Below are 14,745 nucleotides of genomic sequence, written 5' to 3'. Positions count from 1 at the left end.
AAAAAAATCATATTCAATGAATCAAGAATAAGATATGAAAAAGAAAATAACACAGTTACCTAATTGTTCTAATATATCACCTATGTGGAAAAAATAAAAATAAAAATCCATAATAACCAAATCTAACATTATAAGTTATAACCAGATAATTCAATCCGTCAAAAAATTTGATAGAGTTGAATCTGTGATTTCATTGATTAGGGCTGCAAAAAAAAAAAAAAAATAATAATAATAATAAATAAATAAATAAATTTCTAAGTTTTATTTGCAGAATAATACTTAATAACACAATTACATAAACTAAAATTTGAAAGAACAACAAGTCCTAAAATAATTTTGATAGTAATAACTAATAATTTTTCTAACTAAAATTATAATATCAAATAATAATTATAAAATTTAGATGATAAAAAAAATATATCAGATTACCAGTCCGTCGCACTGCATTGAGTCTCTGTCTGGCAACTCGTGGAAAATGTTTGTAGACTGATGATATAATGGAAACAATCTATTTGTTTGTGGTAAAGTTAGAAATATAATAGAATATCTTGATGAATTTTTTTTTTTTTTTTTAAAGTGGAAAAGAATATAATATTTTGGGAAAGTGAAAAAAAATATCATATTTTTTAAAAAAGTATAAATTGATAGATAACCGTGAATGAGTTTTTTGTTATATATATACACACACACACACACACACACACACACACACACACACACACACACACACACACACACACACACACACACACACACACACACACACACACACACACACACACACACACACACACACACACACACACACACACACACACACACACACACACACACACACACACACACACACACACACACACACACACACACACACACACACGTGCATTGTCAAATTTTAGAGGGGACAATTATACCAATATAAAAATCTCTCCATATAAAATTTTTAAAAATTACAAATTCAGTGGGGGCAATTGCCCCCACTTGTCCCTCTGTGGCTACGCCACTACTTTCGAGTGTGGGCCTGGCAACCTACGTGTGGAAATATGGGGGTATCACACTTAAAGCTCTAGGTCTTGTTGCAAATATTTGTTGGCAAATTCGGAAAGCTCAAAACTCGTCATTTTTAATAATGAATGTTGGGATGATTTTCGGATTGTGAACTCAACTTGCTCTCTTTATTGGGAATTTTTGGAAGTTTTGGAGTTTGGTCTCTCTCCCTCAACGACAGTTGTCACAGGAAAGAACACTTCTTTTCCCTCACTGGAGAGATCAAATGTAACGTTGACGCCTCATTCTCTTCTAATTCCTATCTGGGTGGTGGAGGGGTTGTGTTTCGTGATAACAATGAGTTAATTCTTCATGCAGTTGTGTTTTGTCCATTCAAAGCTCAAAATGCTACTATGGTTGAAGCTGTTTGCCTTTACAAAGCACTCATCTGGGCTCATCAACTTTCTTTTCCTTGTTACTGGTTCGAGACTGACTCTTTGATTATTTGCAAGTCTATATTAGATGTAGTTGATTGTCCTGCAAAAATTGCAGCTGTTATTCATGATATTCAGTATTGGCTCCAGAAAGTTCCCTCGTTTCGGCTTAGCCATGTGCGTAGACATGACAACGAGGTGGCAAATATGATTGCTAAACTCTCTGGAAGTCATATTCACAGAGACATTATTCTTTCTTATATTCCGTTGGATATTCTCCATCGTGCGCAGCTTAACTTATAGTGATTTTGGAGACTTTGGTTTTTGTTTGTTTTGGTTATTGTTTGTTGTTTGTCAGAAGAAAATAAAAAAATAAAATAAAAATAAAAAAAATAAAAAAAACCCATTCCAGTCTACATCTGCAAGACCTTTGAAAAAGGCACAATGAAGATAATCCAACAATGACAGAATTGGAATTGTATAATAACAGGACAAGAACACTTTTTACTTAAGTGGCTTGATTTATTTAAAAAATTGTTACAAGCTCCGGGCACCACTCAATCATAACTTGCCCTGTAAATTAAAAAAAAATAAATAAATAAATAAAATTAATGCATTTATTTGTATGTCAGGTTGTAATTATTATTATTATTTTTTTCATAATTGATTTTTGTATAAAAAGAAAAATGAATATAAACATGCGCACAGAAGGCATACCTTCAGAGAATTATAGTGGAAAGAATAATATTTTAGGTAAGAATTATTACCAATAAAAAAAATAAAAATAAAAAATAAATAAATCAAAGGATGATAGCTATATAATGTCTCTAAGTGAGACATTATAAACATCAAAGACCTTAAACAAAATTTTTCTAGCCACCTCTGAGGTTGTAATTATTCAAGAATATGTAATAATTTTTATATTTATATGGTATTAATATTGCTCGAGTATGTGAGGGTTAATTACTTTGAAAAAAAAATAAGGAAAAAGAAAATTGAGGGAAGATGGGAGGAAAAGGCTTAATGGATATAATTGGTCTTGCCTCTTAAAATGTCCCATGTCTGTCTAATCAAATCAGTGAATTTTCAATGTATAACCTGGAACCTTGGAACCCTGGAACCTTTATTATAAAAAAATTGGTTAGTTAGCACTTAGCTTATGCACATGACGGAGACTCCTTGAAGGAATGGTGTTAATTTTATCCAATTGGCATCCTTTGTTTGGACCTACCAGTAAGAGAGATCTGAAGTGTCCTCTTTATTTTGGCCCACCCCCCAAGTCTTTGAAGAAAATATATACAATAACCTCCTTGAGAGTTTACTGTTCCTCACTGTATTGAGGTTCTCTGTGCATCAGAGGTTGGAATTTTATCCAATTGGCATCCTTTGTTTGGACCTACCAGTAAGAGAGATCTGAAGTGTCCTCTTTATTTTGGCCCACCCCCCAAGTCTTTGAAGAAAATATATACAATAACCTCCTTGAGAGTTTACTGTTCCTCACTGTATTGAGGTTCTCTGTGCATCAGAGGTTGGAGATTTCTCCATGGTGGTGTCTTTGCTTTGGGATAACTTCTATCTCTCATCTAATCGGAAGCTCTTGCGAGTTGTATATATGGCTTGATGGGCATCGGTGTGATAGGGGAAGTGGTCTCGGGTTTTTGGCTTCCCTCTACTCTTTTATTCGACGTTTATGTGAGTTGTCAGGCCAGAAAGGAAACCATGAGACACGGAGTGTAAATCCGGAGGTTTTATGCTTTGGAAGGATTGCTGCTCAATCTGTGCAAAATTTTCTTTTCGATTCTGGTATTGCTATAAGTTCTTGCATTTTCACGTTAGTGTTAACTTTTTTTCTGTGTGTTTTGCCTTTCAGCTTTCTTTGATTGCCTTCCTCCTCTTTCCGGGTTTGGCTTCCCATGGTGAGTTGATTGGCTGTGAACGATGCGACTTTACTAGTTGCCATGACCTCTGGTCTGTGTATGAGTGATGCAGGATTTATTAGCAAGGAGAGCAAGCTTTTGGTATAGGGGTTTCAGTTAATCGTTGTACTTGGCGATGTTTCACTAGTGCTGTTGGTGATTCCGGATGGCGAAGCGCAGACCAAGTATTCAGGGGGCTTCCATGTTTGTGCCGTTAAATTTGTTGGGTAGATCGAAATTGCGCACTCTATCACTCTTGCGGGAGAAATTTTAAGATATGGTGGTATAGTTATTAGCAGTATATTGGGGCTATCTTTCAAAATATTGTATCAAAGTTGGGTCTTTTGCCCATGAAATTGGTTGTCCGGTTAAAATTTTCATTTCCTCGCTGTCTCGTTTGCCGAAGATGGGAGTCCTCGGGATGATACACGCTCATATGGACGTTCTTTCGTCTGATATCATAGTTTTGACTTACTGTTGGCGTGTTGACCAAGCTTGGCATAGTGATCTGGTTCTAGGTGAACCTTCTAGTGGATGCAAGATGGACTACAATCTGATGGGCCTATTTAATGGTGCTTCAAGTCTAATAAATGTTAATGCACCTTTCTAACGTGTGGGCTATATGTTTCCTTACCCTACTCTAGTCATGCACAATGTTTGGCCAGGATTAATTGATGGGCCCAGTGGTATTGCTGTGGATATTTTGTTTCTTGTCAGGATGCTTGTGTAACTCAGTTCTATGTAATATGTAATGTACTCAGTTTGTCAGGAAAATATATATAAATATATATATACATATACAATATCAGAACTAGAAGTCCTCCAAACAAAATCCACTCATACAGGACAAGGTTTATGAACAGGATATATATTTCTTTAAAAAAGCTCTTAACAAAAGATATATATATATATATATATATATATAAGGATCGTGTGTGAAAAACACATTGTTCATACACGTGTAAGGAGAACTCCATTTAAGACATGTCATGATATAATTATATAAAGACAATACTTAGATCCTCATCACTATAAATATAATCATTGATATGGATCAATAATAAATAGACATGTCAATAAACATATCTTTTACTAAATCAGAGATGGTGTATGTATCCACATATCTGATTTTGTAAATGGCATATACCCCTATAAATTTTGATATGGTAATGCCTCCAAGGCATAGCGGCATTGGTAGGGATTCGGAGAGTAAGTTCTTGGAGATCCGGAGAGTAAGTTCTTGGAGATCCGGAGAGTAAGTTCTTGGAGATCCGGAGAGTAAGTTCTTGAGATCTCGCTTTAAAACTGTACTCCTGACTTGAGTGGTGCGTGTGTTATGGGGCTGATATACGTGCTCTAAGGGAAAAAAAAATTATGATATTGTAATTAAAAATGACGTATTCTTTTATTATTAGTCCACATCAACAGTTAGGAAGGTGTACATAGTGGTGAAAATAGAAAGGGATAATTTCACTTACCTCCCTCAAGGTTAGGCCTAATTACAGGCACCACCCCTAACGTTTTAAAAATATCACTCATCTCCCTCCAATGTGTTGGGTGTTGGTTTCCGGTAGAAATTATTGTTAAATAACTAAAATACCAGCTAATATTATATTAATATAACATAATATAAAATCTATATGTGAAATGACTATATTGCCCAAAAATAAAGTTATATTAATATACACAATTACATATACACACTTCCCACCATGTCTACATACACAGTTATATACATACACAGACAACTACCACAGATGGTGGCGCCGCGGCCATAACCACCACCACCATAATCATCACCATTGGCGGACTCTTCCTCTCCGACGACCAACAGGACACTACCATCCACCAACGGATAACCCAAAATAAGGAGACTGAGGAAGAATAAAACTTGGTGGATCCAAGAAATTTTAAGAGAGAAAGAGTGTTTCAACTGGGTCAAAATTGTGTATAGGGCATATATCCTGGTCAGTCTTTTGTCAGATATAGAGGTAAGAATGCTGCTCTGGGTCCAAGAAACTAGGCCATAGAAAAGGAGATGTTGCGAACCAAACATAAGCCACTACAAGAGGAGTCAATCGTCTTGAAATCTGACTCACAATCTAACTTGCATCTAGCTCCCACTCTAAACTTAAGCGAAAGCCGCAACGGAAATGGAAAGTGAAGCCGAAACGGAAACGAAAGCTCAAGCTTCTACAGGCGATGTTGGGATCCAACGCGAAACAATTCTTTGGGTATCTAGGACAATTCTCCCCAATCTATATATAGATATATACATGTGTAGGTAGGGCAGAGCAGAGCAGAACATGAACATCCGCTGCCTCGATTTCGCCAACATGGACGTGATCATCGTAATATTCACTAGCGAAACTCCTACTCGGATGCGAATCTGAATTCAGAAACTGTAGCAAGCTCGACCAGTGAAACGGTTCAAGTCGCCGATCAACTGAGAGCAATGAGACTTGTGAAACGATGGCGATTTAACGACAGTGAAGTAGTCGATCTTCTGGTACTCGTCCAGTTCGTCTCGGTCATAGTCGCAGGGATGATGTTTCCGCAGAAGATGATATTGTTGTCGATTGGGCTGATTGCGGAGTTCATATCGATGAAGAAATAGGTCTTGATCTATGGGGGTTTTTGGATTAGGGTGCAGCCGCGGCCGGCAGAGTTGAGGAGGAAAGCTACTCTGCTGGCGGTGAGGGGTTTCCATCAATTCTGGCGGCGAGATGCTCCATCAATTCATGCGGTGAGATGCTCCATCGATTCCGGCGACGCGACGAGTTGCAGCTATGTATATAGACCAATATATATATATATATATATATATATATATATATATATATATATATATATATATAGAATAAACTAGTTTTTATATGTGGATATATATATAGACCAATATATATTATGTACAGAGAGCCGTGGTTGTAAAATAGGTTTTGGAGTGAGATGTGTATACAAAGATTGTTTTGAATTCAAAAGTAAGGATGAAAATGTCTTTATAATTATAATAAGGGCAAATGTGGTATTTCATGCTAAAAAATGGCTGACATCATAGAAAACCGGCGTTGACCGTCATCTGAAGGGGCAAAGTGTTACCTGAGAGTTAACTTTGAGGGAGGTTGATGTAATTATTGAAACGTTAAGAGTATTACTTGTAATTAAGCTTAACCTCAAGGAAGGTAAGTAAAATTATCCCAAATATAAATATTGTCTATTATATAATATTAAATTGGATTAATTGATTTTGATCATAATTAAAATGGGATAACTTTTTTTATTTATTTATTTTTTAATATTATAAAAAAACATGTCACATTAATATAATGATACATCAAAGGTAAGGAAAAATTTTTTACTTATATTTAAAGAGATAAATATAATATTTGATCAACGGTTTAAACTGCATTCATATGTGACAAAAAAATTCTCTCTTGTAAACAGTATGGACCTTGCTCCCAAGGGCATAGCGGCGTTGGTAAGGATATAGGAGGTAAGTCCTTAAGGTCTAAGCTCATCAAAGAAGTGCCCTAAAAGGGGTACTCTTAGCCCAACCTATAAGTTGGACTCTAATTGGGACATATTGCCTCTATCTGTATGTATGGGCTGGGTGTTAGTCTTATCTAATAGTTTAAACTTTTAGGCCGGATCGCGAAACGCCCATTTCATTATAGTTGGTATCAGAATCAGACTCATTCTTTAATCCAGTGTTATGCCAAGCACCTGGCCTGAAGAGGTCTGGGTTAGCATCTCGGGCCCTTCATCCGGTGTCACTCCAAGCACCTGGTCTGAAAGAGTCTGGGTCAGTATCCTGGATAAACTAAGCGGCCCTGTCGCAGCGAGAGTGGTGTGAGTTCAGTTCGGCTTTATATTAATACCAATACTAATAGTTTTCATTTAAAAATAATAAACTTTTTTTAACTTCTAATAAGCTGAAGGAAATATAAAAGTTAAGCTATAGCTTAAAAAACTATGATTTAATAAATTATTTTTGAAAAATAAAAAGTTTAATAGATCAAAAATCTAAAAGAAATATAATGTTGAACAATTATACCTAAGAAAATTTAGAATGCCCTAAGAAACAACACTAATCAAGGCAACTTGAAGCTCAAGTATGAAAACCCTAATATGCCATGATGATAAAGATGAGGTATTGGCACCTTTCCTAATTTGCACATTTGTGGTTGGTTATCCTTGCATATTAGGTGTACACATGGCTCTGGAGGAAAGTCTCATCATATCTTCTTATTAATGCATAAGCAAAAAAAGATCCGATGAGGCCAGACCAACAACTCAATGATTAGGGGATACTGAGAATTTCTTGGTTGCCTATTGTATATGCAAAAACCCCTTAACTTGGAAAAGTCAAAGAACCTTGCAATACTCTTAATAATAAGATGATTAATGAAAACAATACTTAGCAGAGAAAATTACCTCCCATTATTGGGAGGACTATGCCCTTATTTATAATGATTTACAGAGTTTGAATCTACTTATGACTCGCATTGCTTGTCCTTCAAGCATATTCCTTATAGTACTTGTTTCCTTATAATACAAATTTACATAAGGGAATTACCATGAATAACAATTATTCTCCTAATTGAACTATATAATGAAGAAGGGCCGCCCATGTGTACTGAGGTTGGTCGACATTGTTGGACTCTGATTCTATTAGTAAGCCTGGCCCATGGCTCTTGGTTTATTAGGCACCGTCCTTGTGCTTTGATCTAAGTGAGCTGCTGAGTAATCAACTTACTCCTTAGTGGCCCCTCGCTCTGACACATCACTTAACTATTGGTTGGGAGTAACTCTCCCTATACACTTTGCCCCCAATTCCCTCATAAATTGGGTAACATTGGTAGATACTTTGTAATGAGCCAGTCATTTCCTTCCTTTCCTTTTTTCCTCAGGATTTTTCGGATGAATTTTTTTCGTTAAAATTTCTTTTCTAAGTTCAGTTTCTCGTCGTTTAGTGTCGTCTCGAGTGCTTGGAAATGATTTTCGAGACTCTTTCCTTTTGATTGACAACTACCTTTGAGGACCGAGTAATTTTCACATTTTTCGTTTTTCAACACTATTCACTTTTCGTCTTTTTCCCTATTTTGTCATTTTCCTTATTTTGTCTTTTCCCCATTTATCACTTGGTTGGCATAACCTCACTCGTCGAGTTCGGAGTTGGTTTTTGACTTCACGTATCTTTATTCTAAGTGATTTCCACGAAATACGTATCTTTACTTTTGTAGAAAAATACTTTGGTTGCTCTCGATGTCCATAAGGACATGGATGCATAGTTTTTTAGAATCTTTTTCTTTTTTTGGGGTGTTTTTCGTAAATATCTTTTGAAGATATTTTATTTCAGGGGTTTTTAAGAAAATATTTTTGGAAGATATTTTCATTCTGGGTCATTAGTGCAGTTTTCACTTTTTGGAGGGGTCATTGTACAATTAATGAAAGTTATTGCAAAATACCTTGTCTGAAGCCTGGATACTCGTACGAGATTCATTTTCACATTTCTTCGAGTCATGTGCTCCTAGAAATTCCTTCTGGTCGTTTTTCTCTAGTTTCAGGGTTTTTGGCCTTAGTTGCTGCCGAACTTGTTCGGGGCACATCTTTCTACTCGGGACTAGGTTTTCAACGCCATTTCATTCATTGTCCATATTTTCTCATTTAGAATCTTTTTTGTTCACAGAGCTTTGTCATTTGAGCGCGTTTGCTCGAAATCCACTTTTCCAGGCCTGGCGGGACCCTTTTGGGACACTTTTTGAGATTTTCTATAAATAGGGGGTCTTAAGTCAAAAAGTCAGATTTTCATCATCTTCTTCACCCTCTTGGCTGGCAGCCATGGCAGCCCAAGGGGCTGCCTTCATTCTTTCTTCTCTTCCACTTGATTTCCTTAGTGGAAATTCTTCGGCCTTAACATTTATTGTTCCCCTCGATGTGCTCTACTTTTCCCCCTTATTAGAATTCATTTCTGACCGTTTCTTGAGTTTGGGTTTGAAGTCAAGTTATGATTTTGATGGGGCTTCTTGTGGGTTCATGTAGATCGTGTTGTCCTCGACAAAACCTAGGAGTTTTGTCGGATTCGGAGCGGTTTCATTTCGGTGGGCTTTTGAGATTTTCATCTCAAATTGAGGTAGGGGATGTCTTAGGTTTATATTATTGTTGTATTGATTGTTTTATAAGCATATACAACTTGTGAGCATGCCTTGTTCAAGTTTTTAGAATTTAATTTATTTATTTTCTTTGTTTAGGATTTAATTCTAATGATGGTATATAGTTTAGAATTAAATTGTGGCATGCTAGTAAATTAGGCCTTGGTGAGTTATGTAACATATATTAAATTTGGGACATTTGATTAAGAATTGCAAAATTTATTTAATATTTATCTTTAGTGAAAGATTAATCCACATAGTTGTATCAAGTATGAAATTAACTTGTAATGTGATATTTAAGTAGGCCTTGATGAGTTTTTTAACATATATTAAATTGAGGATATTTGGATATGTTTGAAAATCTAGAGAAAAATTAATTAATTAGCTTAATTAATTTTGTTTTAAGTGTGTTAGTCATTTAAATTGATATTGGATGTAATAGGATGATAATTCCTTGAAATGTAGTCCGTTTAATTATCTTGTAGGCATGCTACTAACTTGTTGTAGAATTAGTACTTGTAGCACCTAAAGATGGTAATTTGACTTAGCATGATAGGTGATATCATTGTTGATGCCTACCCGAGCATGTGCACAAAATAATGCACAACACTTTGAGTTTGGAAATTAGTGTCAAGTGGGCATCATACTTTAAATTTATAAACCGCTTAACACCTATACTATGTAGTATGAGTGAGAAGGGATCGTCGTAAGGGATTGAGGGTCGTACTAGGTTGAGGAATCAAGATTAGGGTTAGTAGGTCGAGTGATCAAAGTAGTGGTTGGTTGGTTGAATTACACTAGATGTAAATTAAACTAAAGTAAACAATAATGCAATAAGGAGAATAAAAGAGAGAGAGATCTTGGGGATTAGAGATTACAACTAAGCATAACTTTTCTACACCCTTAATGAATGATTAATGAGGGGAAAAACATGTATTGCCACAAAGTGTGTGTGTGGTTGTTCCAATAAGCATGGATGACACATTAAGCGTATATTGTCTAAACAACTTGGTGGGTAGCACAACATATCAAATTAAGCCATAAATCCTTCCTTTAGACTCACAATCCAAACACATCACAAGGTTAGAGATAAATGTTGCTTGTTTTCATAAGTATGGAACATCAACAACAAGCATGGATTGTCCTCCCATTTAACATCTAAACTACAACTACACTACAATTAAGCTAATGATATGAAATTAAACTAAGAGAGAGGTACAATCCATCAAGAAATGAGTACGAACCATCAAATAAACCACAAGAACATGCCATTAAGTACTATGTCTTGACAATCTCTAAATCTATAGCATTAATACACATAGACATGCATCAATAACACAAGAAATAAAAACAAACACATGAATATCTATTCTAGCATACATAGACATATGAATAGAATGAAATGATCAATTGGAAGCATTAAACCATACAAATCATTGAATAAACAAGATCTATATATATATAAAAGTGTCAAGACATGCATCACAATACAAATCCCCTAAAAAAATACATAAATCAAGATATAGAAAGCATTCTTAGGGCTAACTCTAGCCCCAAGAGGATGTTTAGCCACTCATGGATGATGTCCTCCAACCCTCAAGGGCAAGTTCCATAGAAGAAATCTGCTCCTTGGTTGATGAAAAGTCTCTAATGGTGTCTCTAGCCTCTTCCTTTCCTTTACTTCCTCATTAAGTATTGTCTTCTCTAAGTATGTGTATATATGTAAAAGTGACTCATATTCCTTATATAGGTAGGTTAAAAATCACCCCAAATGAGCTGGGCTCGTATACCAATAATCCTCTAATGATTGGATATGAGACAACTTTTAATGAGCTGGAGTTTGGAATTTTCTCGGGATTTGGGAAGTTTGATCGATCGAAATTGTGGTGAGATCGATCGAACATGGCTGAGATCTATCAAATTGGAGTTGGATCGATCTTCAATGGCGGCGCTTTTTTGGATAAAAACAAATCTGAGATATTTTGAAGATATTTTTAGGAAAAAGGACAAAAATGGTTGGTAGGGTGGTATAGTTGGATAAGATCTGGCATGTGGATAAGGACAAGAAAGTTCGATCGATTAGAGAATGATGTTGGATCGATCAAACTTTTGGGATCTCCAAAGATGACATCATGACCTGAATCTATCTTGGAGTGCTGAGAACGATGAAAGTTGGATCGATTGAACTTTTCTTGAGATCGATCTAAGTTGCTGAAATTCCACCCTTTACTTCCTTTTGCTCTACCTTGCTCCTTTCTTTGATTCATCCTAGAATTGCTTCATTTCTGCTTTTATTTAGCTGAGTTAGCTTATTTTGGGGATAAGTACCTGAAAATGGAAATAACATGAAATCAATACAAAACGGGAAAATAAGGTAGATAAAGGTTCTAGAATACCTAAGCTTAAGGGGTTTAAATACGCACTTTTCAGCGCTCATCAATTGTTTTGAATAGCTCGTTTAAATATATCTTGTGTAGGTATATAACTTGTTAGAATATTACAATTGTTTACTTTGGGTGCTTGTTACTAAATTGTAACTTATTTAGTACTTGTGGCTCAGGATGGTAATGTGGTTCAATTGTTGTAAAATATTCTTACTTTGTGTATAAATTGCATAATGTAAACTTGACACGTCATATGCTATCTGGACTTGAATTCTAGGACATGGTTTGTGTAGATTCAACCTTACTTGTGCATGTAAATTAATTCCTAGACATTATTTGAAATGTATAAGTTTGATTTAACTTATTGATTTTGCATAAATTTTGAACTTATTGTTTTTGGAGGCTTGTAAGGATCATGTTCATATAATGGCTAGGGTCTGGCCCTAGTACGGATTCGTGAGTTTCCTAAGTCATATGAAGTGCGCAGTAGGTAGTACCTTGTGGGTTGTAATTACCCGAAATAACGTATACACGTGCCCACTATGTAGTACCTTTCGGGCTAGTAACCCGAAATAACTCGATTGGTCTGCATCCAAGATCCTAGTCTTTCCACTATTTGATTTCGCATTAAATTTCAAGTTTTTAATCATGGATTACTTGTACCTTGAGAATTGATGCTTACTTTGGGTATTTGAATCCTATCTAGCATACTTGAACTTGTATACTTGCTCCGTGAGTTTAAATTTCATTTAGTATACTTATGCCGTGTATACTTGTCTTATGTGTATTTTATTTAGCTTAGTATACTTGTGTTTGTATACTTGATTTACGAGTACTCTATATATGTTGAACACTTGTGTATGTATGTTAGATATTGCTTACCTTGTTTAACATGATTTAAGGTACTTTAACATGTATACTTGTATGTCGTGTATCATGTTTTAATACGGTTTAGTGTACTTGAGCATGTATACTTGTATGCCGTAGTTCATTTCGATTGCATGAGTAGCTTAAGATGATCCCCGAGTCTCACTTGACATAGATGTTAGATGGCATGAGCCCCTTTAACATGTTTCACCTTAAGGTGATAGAATTGTAAAATGCTAGGTCGATGCATGCTCATCTCCTACGAGTAGCTTTATGTTACTCACCCACGTAGTTGGGACATTTTTCAGGTACCGGGATCAAGATTCGGGATTCATATCATGCTTGGATGATTTGTAGACTTGAAGTTCTCATTTCTTGTAAATGTTGGCTTGAAATGCCATTTATAGCTTTATATGTCAAAATGTGTAAATTTGATTCTATTTTTGTAATGTGTACATAAGTACACTCTTTATAATGTATTTGATATATATGAGATGAGACCATAGGCGAATGACATCTAATTTGTATCCTATGTAACTTTTAACTTCATGAAATATTATGAAAATATTAGAAAATGCCGAATCATTGCTTCACTATGCTTGCATCGGGTGTGGGAATTCCATTTTTATTCTTTCATAGGATCTCATTAATCATGTATGAAGTGTGGCCAAGAGCCAAATGGTAATTTAAAATCATTTGTTAATTTTAGTTTTCAAATTTCCCATGTCTAGTTCATTTTTGCCTTTTTGGCCGTTAGGGGGTCGGATTTTGCATCGGTAGTATTTTTAAGTCATGGACCATTGTAGTGCATTCAAATAGGTAAGTTACATTTGCGTGCATGGTCGTTTCCGGGCAAACCTTCTTCTTTGGTGAAATAAGCCTCCTAAGGACTCATTTTGAAATTTTGTTGCATAATCTGATCTAGGGGCACTCTAGACTTTTCACATCAGTTTTATTTTCTCCTTTTGACATAGTCACTTAGAAAACGTGATTTTAAGGGGGTTTCTTTTTCGTGTTTTTCCAGAAAATGTCGTCTTGGTACCAGAAATCCCTCACAAAATTCAATTTTCAGTTTTACAATGTAGCAGCTTTTTCACTCTCACTACCAGATTTCGTGGAGGGGCATTTTTTGCATTTTACAGTTAGCATTTTAGGCATTTTACAGCCGGGTAGAAAATTTGATTTCGGGAGGGTTTCTTTTTCGTGTTTTTCCAGAAAAATTCATCTTCTAGCCTGTTTCAGATCTCAAATCAGGACAGTCACTGTAGCAACTTTTGTCCTCTTGTCCAGTTCTGATATAGGGGTATTTTGGGGATTTCACAGTGAGTTTTTTTCGTTTCTGTCCGCATAGTCGGGTAGAAAAATCGATTTTAGGGAGGGTTTCTTCTTCGTGTTTTTCCAGAAAAACTCGTTTCGACCTCCGTTTCAAACCTCAGTTCTGGCTGAATTGTTTTTCTTCCTAGCATGTCATGGTGTATGTCATGGTGCTTGTCGGGGTGCTCGTGGGGTGCTCGTCTCGATGTCGTGACGTCGATCTTTGTTTTCACTCGTTCTCCCTCGTCCGGACTCCAAATCGAGTGAACTTTTTTTTGAACTTGACTAATTTTTCACTTTCTTTCCAACGGTGTGCTCGGTTGCACCCAGATCTTTCTGGATAATTACTAATTTACTCTTTTTGCCTTAAGTGCTCATTTTTCTTCGTCATGCCGTTTCTCCTTCGTCTGGACTCCGAATCATGCGATTCTTGAGTCCATCTTGATTAATTTTTCGTTATCCTTCCAGCGGTGTGCTTGGTGGCACCGGAGTCGACAGTTTTCAGAAATGACTATTTTGCCCCTGGGGGCTTATTTGTCATTTTTTGGTCTTTTGCTTCCGCATCAGTTCTCATTGAGTTCCACGACCTCATGGAAGGTCACTTTGACTTCTTAGAGTCTTATTTTCTGTTTTCGCTTCTGCATTTAGATCCGTGATCAAGTCAAACTACGGTTCATCACAGGACGCACTG

This window comes from Cornus florida, unplaced genomic scaffold, assembly GCF_030987335.1.
Source record: "Cornus florida cultivar Cherokee Brave unplaced genomic scaffold, ASM3098733v1 CherokeeBrave_3.0.0_Hap2_Chr03, whole genome shotgun sequence".
NCBI classification, from domain to species: Eukaryota; Viridiplantae; Streptophyta; class Magnoliopsida; order Cornales; family Cornaceae; genus Cornus; species Cornus florida.
The sequence above is the reverse complement of the archived record's forward strand: the minus strand, read 5'-3'. Positions refer to the sequence as shown.